Below are 14,591 nucleotides of genomic sequence, written 5' to 3'. Positions count from 1 at the left end.
GATTCGATTTGATGTATAAATTTTTCATAAGCGAATGGATACATTCGCATAGAATCGTTTTAAGGATGAATCCCCATAGGGATATCGAAGATGTATCCATGTAACCAATCATTTCTATCATCTCTTTATGTTTTCTATAACTTATCGCTGTTATCGATCAATTAATGGTGTTATCGATAAATATAGAAAATATATCGGCGTTATCGATCGGTTATCTGTGGTATCGATCATTTATCGGTGTTATAGATCATATCAAATCGATAATCTATCGTCGTTATCGAACATTTATTGGTTTTACCGATCATTTATCGGCGCTATTGATAATTTATCGGTGTTATCAGTCATCGGCGCTATCGGCCGCTGTCTGCTTGGCCTGTCCCATCTCTCCTTTCTTTTTTGATAGGGATATCCCCCGCCATCCCCTCGATTAAGAGGTATCATATACCGTGGCACCGTAGAGCAAACTATGTTGCATGTCGTTGTCATTAATACCAGGCCCAGAGCAGCTCTCAGAGGCAGACACCACGACCACAGACAAGTTGGCTGAGCGAGATGAATGCGGGCTTAGACCTCCCCACACCTCCCCCCCCCCCCCCCCCCAGCTGCTGTCAGACATGTTTGTGCTTGTCGTGACGGGGCGGGGGCGGGGAAGGGGGAGGGGGAGGCTTTTGTATATGATTTGACCTTAATTCCCCGTGCATATACTGCACTTTAAATGCGGCTCGGAAACTGCTCCTTTAAGCGCGCTTTGAACTTTGCTTTCATTTTGGTTCTCCTCTTTCTTCGAGCATTTCCGGTCTGTGCGAAAATAATGAACAAGGAGAAACAGAGAAGAGAAGAGAAAAGAAGCAAAGACGATGCGAAGCCCAGGTTAAGCTTCCTTGTTGCAAGATGTTGTTGGTCTTCCTTTAAGTGGTCGTGCTGCCACATCCTTTGTGTGTGGGGAAGTTGGCTTAGTTTCCTTTTGGGGCAGAGAGTGAGATGGAGGCTTGTGGCAGAGACAATGCGCCCGCAGGAAAGTGAGCGCTGGAGCGCTGGAGCGCTGGAGAGTGTGCCAGCCAGCCAGCAGCAGACGGGAGAGACGGGACAGACAGGACACTGCTTGCCACAAAGGATAGAGGATATTGCTCTCTCGCTATCTCGCTCTCTGTGTCCCTTTCTGTATCTTTCCTTGGGTCATTGGCTTGCCTTCCAACTGATGCCTCGCCCTCCCTGTCCCTCTCCCTCTTTGTTCCTGGAAAACCACCCAAAAAAAAAAACTTTACTTCAATAAATTTTCTTACCACATTTTTTCTCATTTTTTTTGCAGGTAAGTTTTTTGCTTAAAAACTTTTTGAATCTTGGAAACTGTTTTCACTGCCCGCCCCCCCCATCGCCGCCCCCACTGCAGGGGCACCACTTGACTTTGACAGCGACCTGGAGGTGGAATGGTATTTGTTTTGAAACTTTTTCAATACCCTAAAGGAGGGTATGGCGATTTTTAAGTGCGGAAGAGCAGATAATTGTACCAAATAATATCCCCTTCCAAATTCTTCGACCTTGATGATACGCATTTTTTTATTGTTCCTTTTTTTCTTATGTTTTTAAATTTTTATTTTTTTTTTTAACATCATCGTAATTTTTTCTGCGACTGTTAGAGTAACTTACTCTAACAGTAACAGCAAAAAACATAATTTTGATCAATGATATTATTTTATAATAAAAAATACAAAAAAATATTAAAAAAAAAAAAAAATTAAGATCCATCTGCTGGGAGTTTGATTTTGCCGGATATGAAGATACATATGCCTATCACAAGCCAGGACCCTCAAGAACTTTCATATATGATCAGAATTTGACTACTATATCGTATATATATTATAGTATATACGAATTTATATACGAATATATATATTATATTATATATTATCGTATTATAGGAACGTTTCATTGAGAAAACAGAAAATTACCTTCTAATCTTGCGATTAAATAGATTCCTTGTATAAGAAATCCCTATGAAAACCAGTTCACATCTAGAAAATCGTTTAAATATAGCCTTAAACGATCTGCCAGGGTATATTTAGCTCTATTTAATCTTTCTTTCTTGTTTATTTTCGTTGTTTTTCAATGTGGTTTTGTGAACTCATTTGAAATAATTACCACTCCACCATCATCATCTCTATCTCAACTTTGGGTCTGGGGGACGCCGCTTTTATGCTATTTTTTTTGTACAACAATTGATTTCCCACACAACACAGACAGAAATTGCAGAGATCACAAAGACCAGAAATGGGAAATTCCTTTGCTTATTGTTGGCTCTATAAATACGAGTATAAATATGTATGTTATGGCACTCGTTAAAAGTAGTTGGTAAATCGCGTGGGCTGTACGTTGGAGTGGTTTGGAGACGTTGGGAGTGTGGTGGTAGAGAGCGGCTTGTTAGCCTTGTTATCGCCCAGCTTAGGCGTTGTCCCATTAACAGTTACGATTATTCTGTGGCAGTGCCTTTTGCTGTTGCATTTTCCAAAAGTTGAACTCGCACTAAATTCTGCTTATGAAAATGTTATTGTTTTGGTGTTAAATCACAGCGCAATTTCCCACAAAAGCTAAGAAAACTATAATTAATTTGGAAATGCACATATTTATGGCATTGTCATGGGAATTTTAGGAGCTCTCTTGGGGTTCTTGATTGAAGAATAAGCCGGAGATGATTTGTAGATTTGAATCTTTACTTTAGTATGTGTAGTCGTCAGGTCAAAATGTATACAACTAGGAAGAGAGGGATTAAAATAAAGACAAGAACAACTACGCAGAAGAGTACGCAGTCCCGTTGGATATTCCCTGCCGTCATGTTGCTGAGAGAGAGAGAGAGAGCTAGAAAGAGGCTATCGTCGTAGTGCATTCGGACACGAAGACTCGGTCGATTGTGGGCGCAGAATTGTTGTTGTTGCCGAGAGAGCAAAATAGTGCAGAAGCTGCGAGCGCATGCCCATATTCGCGTGATAGGAGCAAAGCTCGTGAAATGACGAGGAGAGATCGGGTCGTGCGGTCGCATATGCGAGCGATAGAAGGAATTGCAGAGAGAGAAAGAGAGCAATAGAATGGCTTGTTGCGTGAGAGAAGCACAGCTCGGTAGAGCGATATAGTATCAACAAGACTGCGCTTAAGGTAAAATATGACCCAACGAAATGCAAGAAGAGAGGAGAGCAGAGCAGCCAGAAGAATGTCCATCTCATGATGAAATTATGCAAGGTAGCCCACAAATTCCCTTTTTGGGTCTTATTTTACGCTCAGCACAACTGAGAGCGCTTTGAGGCCATGTTTAATGAGAGAGAGAACAAACAAGGTGGCCCGCAACCACAGAGCGCTCTCTTTAAGGGTCTTATTTTGCTCAGTACAACAGAAAACTTTGTTCTTCTCTCTCTCGCTCATTAAACATGACGTCAAAGCGCTCTCAGTTGTGCTGAGCGTAAAATAAGACCCGCAAAGAGAGCGCATTGTGGTGGCGGACCACCTGGTATGATTTCATCATGGGTAGAGCGATCGAATATCAATAAGACTGCGCTTAAGGTTAAATACCAACCAAATGCAAGAAGAGAGGAGACGAAAGCAGCCAGAGGAATGGCCATCTCTGGCAAACGTGGGCTTTAAATGTAGTTTAAATAGTTTAATCATTAGTTGATCGACATACAGCTGTAAATAGTTCTTTACCATCGTTTAGTCTTTAAAATGATTCAATGCTTGAGTCCTTAAATTTTAAATGATGTTTTTTCACAAGACCCCAAAATGGGAACAAAAGTGCTGGCAGTTGTAGCTCCTCCACTCCCCTCCCTTCAGTGCAAACCGCACTATCCATTCGTATTCCCTGTCCCAGAGCCAGCTCTGTTCTCGTCGCTCGGAGGCGCGATTAACTTTGGGGACGGGAGCGTTCCACGATTACCTCAGCCCCCCCCGCGCCCACAGTTTTGCCCTCATTTTCGGTGACCCAATTAAACTGTTTACTTGCATAATTTCCACGTTTGTTGGCGCGTAATTGCATTAGTTGGAGTGTTAATAGACCATGTTCCTGTCTCCATGGCTCTCCATGGCTCTCCCTGTCTCCACCTCCCCCTCCCGTCTCTCTCTCTCTCTCTCGCTGTGTGGAAATTCGCATAGCTTTTCGCGTAATTTTCGCATTTGAAACGCGAAAATTGATGAACAAACTACGGCAATGATTACGATTTCTATGATGTTGATGACGATGACGATGAAGGCGCGCCTGCCATGCCATGCCATGCCATGCATTTTGGTTTTCTATGGGTTGGGTCTGCCGGTACTTTGATTTGTAACTGCAATTTCAAACTGCACACACAGAGATACACACATGTACAGATACAGATACAGATACAGATACATTCTTGGCACACAATTCGCTGTGTGGCATTTATTGGGTGTTATTGTTGTGGTTTTGCTGTTGACCCACTTTTCCAGCCAATAGTTTACTTTGCAGTTTATGCTCCACCCTCCCCCCCCTCCTCAAGCCTGCTCCAGAGGAAGTGGCACCCTAGGTGTCATTACGTCTATTATTTATTTGCATAATTATGGTATTGATTTGAGGGAAACGTTAGCTGTATCTGTATCTGTTTCTGAATGGTTCTGTCTCTCTGAAAATGATTACATTTTACACAAATTATTTAGTATTTGCTTTCATCTGTCTTCTTCTTGTTTTGCAAAATGGTAAATATTTGAATATGCATTTCTGTAGATGCCAGAAAATATATCTTATGGATAGTGCAGTGCGTTGCCAAAGTATGTGTCTTGTTAACAAATTTTAAATTATGATAAAAATGATTACCATCGAGGCTTTTTATACCCGATACTCAAAATGAGTATTGGGGTATATTAGATTTGTGGTAAAAGTGGATGTGTGTAACGTCCAGAAGGAATCGTTTCCGACCCTATAAAGTATATATATTCTTGATCAGCATCAATAGCCGAGTCGATTGAGCCATGTCTGTCTGTCCGTCTGTCCGTCCGTCCGTCTGTCCGTCTGTCCGTCCGTCCGTCTGTCCGTCTGTCCGTCTGTCCGTCCCCTTCAGCGCCTAATGCTCAAAGACTATAAGAGCTAGAGCAACGATGTTTTGGATCCAGACTTCTGTGATATGTCACTGCTCCAAAAATATTTCAAAACTTTGCCCCGCCCACTTCCGCCCCCACAAAGGGCGAAAATCTGTGGCATCCACAATTTTGACGATACAAGAAAACTAAAAACGCAGAATCGTAGAAGATGACTATATCTTCTAGAGTGCAAAATCTGAACCAGATCGTATAATTATTACAGCCAGAATCACGAAAACAATTTCACTCTTTCTCGCTCTGTCTCACTCTAACACACAGGTTTCATGGTCGGTTTTGCCAATTGCAAAATATGAGTTCAAGGATCTCAGAACCTATAAAAGCCAGAACAACCAAATTTGGTATCCACACTCCTGTGATATCGGACCTTGACCGTTTCCTGTCCAAATTTCGCCACACCCCCTTCCGCCCCCGCAAGGGACGAAAATCTGAGGCAACCACAAATCTCAGAGACTATTAAGGCTAGAGTAACCAAATTTGGTACACACACTCCTTTAAGATGTCACTATAAAACGTATATCTCAGAATTTCGCCCCACCCCCATCCGCCCCCACAAAGGACGAAAATCTGTTGCATCCACAATATTGCAGATTTGAGAAAACTAGAAACGCAGAATCATAGATAATGACCATATCTATGAGATTGCTGAATCTGGATCAGATCAGATCATTTTTATAGCCAACAGGAACAAATCAATTTTCATTGGCTACGCAGCGCCCGACGTCACGCTCAGCCTGATTTCCTGTCTCTCTCGCACGCACTCTTTGTCGTGTCGTTTAATATTAGCGGCGTCTGCCGGAGGAGAGCCATACTGACTTAGTATCGGGTATAACTGTAGAGTTGCGGTGTCCGCAGCAACTCACAACGTTCCACCTCGTTTTTTTTAAATAGTAGAGGCTTTTTATTTGACTATAAAATAATAATACAATTTGTTGTTTGCTGTTACTTTTGGATCAACTTTTACAACAGTCACAGGAAAAATTAGGATGATTTAAAAAAATAAAATAAAAATGCGTGTAATCGAGGTCAAAGAATTAGGAGGGGCATATTATTTACATTAAATATTATAGAGATTTATCAATAGTTAAATTAAGAAGGTGGGTTTTCCTGGAACAAAAAAGGTGTTGCACGATAGATTCAGCGTTAGTAAAAAATATTATTATTATTATTATGAGTTATTCTCAAAAATTATTAATTTTTTTTTATTAATATTATTTTTATTATTTTTTTTTATTATTATTTTGTATTATTATTAATATTTTATTATTTTTCTTTTGTATTGTTATTTTTATTTTAAATATTTATTTGTTCTTTTTTATGTATGTACATATGTACATACATATATAATGCATATTATTATTATTATGTTTATAATATTATTTAAAATTTTTCTCTACAAATAATATTTCTTATTTAACAATGAATCTACAAGGTTGAGGAATCTTAAAGATGTTTGAATCATGATTTGAGTGCCATATTTGAAATACTGACATACTAATATGTAATTTTGTACCGCACTGTACGCCTACGTGGGACGTGTGCCTGTGAGGGTGGCATAAGAGGTGCGCCACATATTGCAATGGTAATTTTTGTTATCTGCAATGTCTTGACTCTTGGCTCCCAGAAGCAGAAATAGAAACAGAAACAGAACCAACGCCAAGATGAAAGACGCGGGCAGAGCACGGAATAACAATTCCATCTCTGCTGATAAGCAAAGGGCGGTGAGGGGGAGGGGGAGTGGGAGGGGGAGGGAAATACAATATTCAAATGCGGTCGTGACTTTGAACGCGTGTGCCTCAACCCAGAGATTGAAGAACTTTTTCACGAAGTATTCGAAAAGAAATAAAGATATAGATGGAAATACTATCTAGATTATCTGCCAGTTTCTCTGAAAAACTATTAAATTTCAAAGATATGCTTAGGAATCCTGCCATATCTGAATGCCTATCGAATGTCGGATAATCCCCGGTATTGTCTTTGGCAAAAACAAGGTTATCGTAGGTCCTACCCCATGATGTACCTGGGAGTGGATTATTTTGGGATCAACGAGGGATTTTTGCTTAGGCCTGATAAGATTAGCCTGGATTTATGGCCTTATTATGATTGTTTTCGGATCATAGCCGGTTCGGGGCTGGGATTTCTGTGGGATTCTGTGGCACCTGCTTTCGGGATGACCTCACAAGTGAATCACCTTTTAATAGAGCTTCATTTGCACTTGCACTTGCACTCCCCTCCTCTCCTCTCCCCTCCCTGCTCTGCCAGCAATTACCAGTATATTGAAGTATATTTTTCGAGCAAAGAAAAAAAGCGAGTAAAACATCCATGAAATTGCTCAAATTGCCGCAATTAACTAACAAATGGTTGGGGCAGATCAGTGATTAAAACATGAAAATGCTTTTAAAATAAAAAAACCAAAGCACATAAAAACAAGCAAAAATTTAATCAACTATTGTTGTGGCTGTGTGTTTTAGTGTTTAAAAGCTGTTAACTATAAAAAAGTAAACGATGGATCGTAAGAGAAAGGAAGAAAGTGTTTTTTTTTTGCATTTTTATTGGAGATTTTGAGCCTGGAACAAAATTCGAAATCAAACCGAAGACTGGGGAGTTTTGGGGTAGTTTTAAGAAATTATCGATAGTTCGATTATGAAAAGGAATAAATTGTAGAAAATTATCGATTAATGACCTTTATATAAAATTAACGGTTATCGCTAAACGATTGAATTGACAACTGATACTTCATTTATATTAAATGATAAGTTATCGATAATTATCGAACATCAAAATCATTCGATTAAAGTGCCAAAAAAGGTTGAATATTACAAAATTTCTGTGTTGAATTATTTTTAAAGATGGGTACGAAGGTCCCTCTCGGGTATAGATTCCCGGCTCAAGATTCTGTAAAATAGAAATAATAGAAGTAATCGTATAAATAGCAGACCCGGGATTTTCATGGTATTCATTCGAATCATTCTTATCAATACAAAGAAAACTCCATTATTTGCGTGATGGAAAACCATTAAAGACATTTATAATTGCCAGAACAATACTATATAGAAATCGCTTTACACATGCAATAAATAAAGACCGATAAGAGAGAGAGAGAGAGAGAGAGGGAGAGGGATATTGCTTCAAGGGTATGCAAAAACTCTGACTCCGAATCTGTTATTTCTTTTTCAAATGAATCGGAAAGATCCGAGGGGATTGTCTTGCACCATGAAACCCAAACCGATTAAATCATCGTAAAAGAAAAAAAAAAGAAAAGGAAAACTCGATGGTGGCTGCTGTTGCATGCGTCATAGATGGAAGTAAAACTGGTTCGGAGTCGGGCCCCAACAATACCAAATGATCGATGAGGCAATGTCGCTGACCAGCTTTTTCCACCTTCAACAACTTTACTGGCTACCCCTCTCTCTCTCCACCTCCCTCTCCCTCTCTCTCTGTTCATTTCTATCTTTATGTGAAAGTGAGCAGCAGCCGCAGCGCAGCCCCCCCCTTGGCCTTTGTCTCGTCTCTGTTGGCGGCGTCTGCCTTTGCACTGATTATGGCAATTGCAATTGCAATTGTCGCAGCAAACAATGCGAAAAAAGGAGTAAAAAAAAAGAGAGTAAAAACTCAAAGAAAATATAAAACGCTCGACGCAATAGTCAAACGTAATGAAAAAAGGAAACTGCAACCTTTTGATGCTCTTTCCCACGCACAGATTTGAGCAGATTGAGCATTCTGCCTGGCCTCTGCTGATGAGCTTTCCGCAGTGAAAGAGTATTCCAGCGAGCGACTCTCTGCTGCTGCTCTCTGTCCTGCTGTCTGTCCGTCTCTGTCTGTCATTGTCGCCTTGAGACCGACTCCTCGTGTCTGCACTGCGTCTTTCGGGTTCAGCGTCTGATTATTGACGAAGTCAACGGCGACGCTGTCGGGCGAGTGTTGTTGACATGGACCCTACCCCCCCGCACTCGCCACCCCCCACATGGCGTGCTCCTCTAGAGAGATCTGTATCCATAAATCCCCCAGGCTATCATCAAGGTGTGTGCATGTGTGTGTGTGCACTGCACTTGTCAACGCAATTTGCGGTTTTTGTTTCTATCTGTTGACTGCTCTCTCTCGCTCTTGCTCTGGCTCTGCCGAAGCTGCTGCTGCTGCTTCTGCCGCTGCTGCCGCTGGCTACTTGTCGTGTCTGTGCTTGCATTCAGTCGTATACGAGTGGGAAGGGGACGGTGTATAAGAGTGTCATTGGGTGTGCGTGTGTGTGTGGCCTGCCCATAGCATTTGCATTAAATATCCATGAGAAATTGATTTTTTTTTCCCTTAGTACCCTAGGGGCGTCGAGTATTATGATTTTTCTCAAATTGGAAGCCATCAGCAAATGATTGATCTTCAAGGGGTATCAATGTCTTCGAACCCTCTTTTCGTGTTGTTGCAATTAAACACCAAATTATCTGCACGCTTTGGCGATTTGAGAATTCATTGAACAAATATCAAGATATTGTATGTCTGGGGGGGGGGCAGGGTGATGTGGGATCGTGGAATTGCATTGTGTAGTATTTGCGGTTCTGTTTTGATTTGTCTCCCGATCTCCCGATGTGTGTGCGTGCGCGTTAAATCGATTTGTGAACCGTAATGGTTGGTAGGGGGGGGATACATACATATGTGGAGTACTGTACCGTATATATCGTATGTGGCATAAGGAGTGGCACGATAACGAGCCGCATAGATGGCCGGTTTTCGCGGGTGTCTGTCATGATAATTTACGAATACTACGTTGTGGGAATTAACTTTATTATTAGACAAACAAAATGATAAATGAGTTATCGATTGGAAAAGTTAAGAACTTTTACGTCTTCTCTTTATAGAATACCACCATTATTAGATCATAGTTAGGGGGAATCACCTTTACCAGTACCCAACAAAAGATACAACATACATATGTCTGAAATGTGCGAAGGTTATCCGATCCACTTTTGGGCGGACACTTCCGTCGATAAGAAAATCGTGAAACAGGAAAACCCAACTAGATTTTATGGCTCCTCCATGCAGCACACATGCTCGTACTTATTTTAGTATACATATTTGTACAAGTACTTGGCTAGGCCTGTGGGTGTGCGTGTCCGTGTGTGTGTGTGCGTGTCCGTGTGTTGGGGGGCAACAAAAGTTTTGCGTCAATATCCGTTCCAAATTGTTTCAAGCTAAAAGTAAACAAAAGAAACGGTACGCCAGTGGAGCGTTGGAAGGGGGAGGGGGAAAAAAAAAAACTAAAATTGAAAGTGCGCCATGGTAAATTTTACTAATGTATTTCTTACAAGTACCAGTACGATGAGTATACCCTTGAGTGGTGGGTGTTTATGACTTTTAAAAGAGGTTTACGAACACTGGGAAGGGGGGCTTAAAGAACCCATATAAAAGGTGTAAATCTAAAGGAAATAGCGGACTTTTTTATATAGATCTACAATATCTATAAACTCTTACCAATGAATCGTAGGAGAAGGGATGAGAGTGCTCAAAATTCGAATTCAAGCCGAAGACTGGGGAGGTTTTGGTTAACTTTTTAGAATTGATCGATAATTCGATTATTTAAAAGAATAAATTTAAGATAATTATCGATTAATGATCAGTAAATTATATATATTAGTTTATACTTCAGTTATATTAAATGATGCCCACAGTCTTTGCTCAAATCGTACCCACAAGACGCTCGACTCGAGACGCACAAGCGATGAGTGCGAAAGAGAAAGCTCGAGACATGTCGTGTGCCTGATTGCTGGCCTCTAAAGAGGGTTTTTGGACTTCCCTCAATTCTTTTAGGGTATTCCAAGCTTCGAAGAAGCAGTCTTTCGTTCTGCTTCTTCCTTTCAAGCAGCACCGTTAGCAACCATACGACGAACCACTCTGTAATGAATAACCTCTGAGCACATTGGGCACTCACTCACTCAACGTAATCGAATCGACAAATTCTTGGCATTTCGTAAATCACTTTGGAGTCGGAAACTCCCCCCCCCTCCTGGAAACTAGAACGGAACTCAGACAAACGAACGGTTCTTGCATTAGCAAAATTAAAATAACAACAAAAAAGCATACATATGTACTCCCTGTAACAAGGGCATCCATCTCACCCGAAAAATGGGGTCGTGGTCGGGTCGGCCCATCAAAAATTGAGCAGGAAAAACCCCGCCCCATTGGTTGGCAAAAAAGAGAACAATTAAATTGTTGTACTGTGGCTTAGAGTGGTTCTTGGGACCTTTGACATTTGCATTTCGGTTATGGATCTCGAGATCTGGATGGCAGGGTATGGGGGTCTCCATTAAGCCACAGAATTTCACGATTAACGGTCCTGACAGCTCCGAAAGCCCATTTCTCAACGTGTCACTTAGGGTTTCGGGACTTTAATATGTAAATTACAGTGGAAACTCCATAGGATATATGTTTTTGGGGATGCTGAAACTACAGAGTGTCTCAGGCTAATAGGAATTCCATCAGACATTCCACAGCCTTGCATTCCCACAGATTTTCAGCTCGTATGGGCAACAAGAATCTCTAGATCGTTGCAACATGCTGTACAGAAATACAGAAATACAGAAATAAGCCACTCAGCCGGTAACAGCCGAGTCCGTTGTCATGTGGCTGGCCATGGGGCTGCCTAAGAAGCCCAGAGAGACCCCAGAGACCACATAATGATGGCAAGATGCGGGATGCGGGATGCGGGATGCACAAGCAAAAGGGAGGGGCTGTGGGGCTGTGGGGCTGTGGGGGAGACCTGTTCTTTAACCCATACAGCCACCACGGGTGACATAATCGGCACAGTTGTTGGCCTGGCAACAAATGTTGTGCCAGTACTTGCATGTGGCGGGGGGGGCTGTGGGTGTGGAGCAGTGGAGCTTGGTATTCAAATAAACGTATATACACACACACATTCGCATCACGCATATTTCTCAGATATCCCGGGGAATGTTTTCATGTGGAATTTTCAGAAATTGCTACCTTTTTGGCTATGGATTCTAATTAATGACTTGTACAACGGTCCGATCTCCAGTTCTTGTTAATAAATAAAACACTGAGCATTTGCATATGCCCTAATTCGTTGGAAGGGAATATTCGTGTATTCCATGATTCACACACATTCCAAAACAGAAACATTGAAAGGTCTCTTTCTTTGCAGCGATTTGCGGACTTCCTCTCTCAATCGATCGGGCAATCACAAAATAATTGATTTGATTTCTCCAACTATCGATATTAAAGTCCGGCTATGCTTCCGATATTATCGTAATGACACCCATTCCATGTAACGGGACATGCTGCAGGCCAATCAATACACACACACTCACACACACACACACTTTCACCATGTTTCCTTCTCCCTTGCGCCTCCTTCGATTCACTGGAATTGGAGGTCATGCCGTGTCTGACCCAAAACTGCACGTTTTCGGATTTTGTGTTTGCTTTTTGGTCTGTGACCTTTGACATCTGACTGCCTGCCTGCCTGCCGCCAGTTGATTGACATAATTCCATTATAGACAGACGCCTTGATTTGGATACACACTTGGATTTATCCCCCCCTCCCCCTGCCACCGTATCGATTGGGGTTTGCGGGCAAATGTCAAACCGAATGTAATGCAAAATGTCAACGATCCATAAGGATGGAGCGTGGGCAGCAAATACTGTTTTATGGCTTCATTTCAATTTATGCATTAATTGGCGCACGAATCGGTGAACGTTTGTCGGCTTTCGGCAATCAAAAAATACACTCTTCAACTCCCTTCCTGCCATTTTCACTATCTCACTGCAGCTCATCAAAAAGCTATCTCTCTCTCTCTCTCAAGCCATAGTGATCTGGCTCAGCAGCGAGCGCTTTGACGCCAGGCTTGATGGGAGCGAGAGAGAGAGAAGAACAAAGTTTGCTCTACCGAAAAGAGAGCGCCTTGTAGTTTCCTTTTCGCACAAGCTGCTGTTTTGTGCGCGATGTATGCGTGACTCAAAACCATCGCGGGGGAGAGAGAGAGAGTGAGACTTAGAGCTTAGTCTTTCCTCTTGCCCTGCCATTACCACTGTTCGAACTCCTTATCTTGCTCTCCCCTCTGGCCATCCAGCTGCGGCTCTTTCACTCGCCACTCTACTACTCTCCTACTCTCCCCCCTCCACCTTTCTCTCTTGCATGCTTGAGCGAGTGTGCTGCCTGACAAGCATTGCGCTGGTGGGGAGATTGTTGCTTTTGGCTGGAAAATTTTCAATGCATAATCAACAACAAAAACAGCAATATTTTTCTTCTTTTTTTTTTTTTGCAACGTGACGAATTACGTGCAAAATTGCCGCAACAACAAGGACAGCCAAGCAACATCGTCGTGCCCTTTGTGGCAGCTGCTGTTTGCTGCTTGTTGTTGCTTTGTGGCTAAGGGAGTTTTTTTTTTCAGGTTTATGCAAGTCGCTGGCAAAAGACTTTTTTTTCTAATGCGCAACAAAATATTCTCTTTGACGTGCTCCTCCCGCCCCTTGCCACGTTTTCCCCACGGGTGTGTCACGTACAGAGAATGGCCAAAAATTTGATTGATCCCCCACTCCTCTGCCCTAGCCGTTCGTCTGCCTTCCATACCTCTGCATCTTCCCACTCGCTCTCACTTTTGCGTTGTTGCCTTCTTTTGTTGTCTGTTTCGGGCTGTTCTCATTCTTAATCTTCTTGTTACCTCCTTACGCACCACGCTTCGCACACAAACGATCATAATTATAGTGCCAGTTGCTCTTCCAACAACAAAGTGGAGCTCTATGGGATTATGTCTGTCTGAGGGAATGATCTATGGGAACTGCAGGACTATAAGAGCTATAGGAAGCATAACTGGACTGTAAAACCCCCGCAGAACAAGTTTTCTTTGTAGATCCTACCAAATAAAATCCAGTATCGACCACTCCATACTCGGAATAAAAACATTAACATTTGCTGTATATTTTAATCAAATTGCAATATATATATTTTTTTTGTTTCTGGCGGGCAGCATCTGAGGTGAGGCTCTGCCCCAACCCTGTTGGGGCTTTTCTCTTTGTTTTTTGTGCCTCTCCTTTTGTGGAGAACAGCCAGCCCCATGGACTGGTTGCCTGTCCGCTTGCAGGTGAAATTGTGTGCAGCGTAACATATTATTAAATTGGCTTGATTATGGCCATTGCCCCGGCCCCTCTCCCGGCCCCGGTCCCGGCCATTGCCAGTTCTCGAAACCACGGTCAGTCATTGGGCGGGGAGCAGCAGCCCCCAGCAACAGCCAACAGGCAGCAGCCACAGCCACAGAACAGAAAAAAAATAAAAACCAATTTTGAACCGCCCGAACCGAGCATTTCCTGTCGTGCCGTGTTGCCGGTTCTGTTCCTCTCTGCTGGCCGGGCAATTAAAGCCGTGTAAACGTGGCTCACTGAAGCTGTAGCTGTAGCTGTAGCTGTATCTGGGATCCAAACAGAATTGACAGCAGACAGCAGACGTTTGATCATAAATCTTCCGAGTGCTGCCAAAAATAGAGACATTCCCTTCT

The 14,591-nt window shown here is 42.3% G+C and overlaps 1 protein-coding gene across 1 annotated transcript in view; it reads left to right on the top strand.

Annotated features, from left to right (window-relative positions):
• The window catches only part of Pli (E3 ubiquitin-protein ligase pellino), a 38,806-nt gene that overhangs the window by 5,091 nt on the left and 19,124 nt on the right, over positions 1-14,591 (top strand). The window lies entirely within an intron of this gene.

Source organism: Drosophila pseudoobscura, chromosome 2 (genome assembly GCF_009870125.1).
Source record: "Drosophila pseudoobscura strain MV-25-SWS-2005 chromosome 2, UCI_Dpse_MV25, whole genome shotgun sequence".
In the NCBI taxonomy this organism is placed as follows: Eukaryota; Metazoa; Arthropoda; class Insecta; order Diptera; family Drosophilidae; genus Drosophila; species Drosophila pseudoobscura.
Note: the sequence above shows the minus strand (reverse complement) of the source record. Positions and strands in the feature narration are given on the sequence as shown.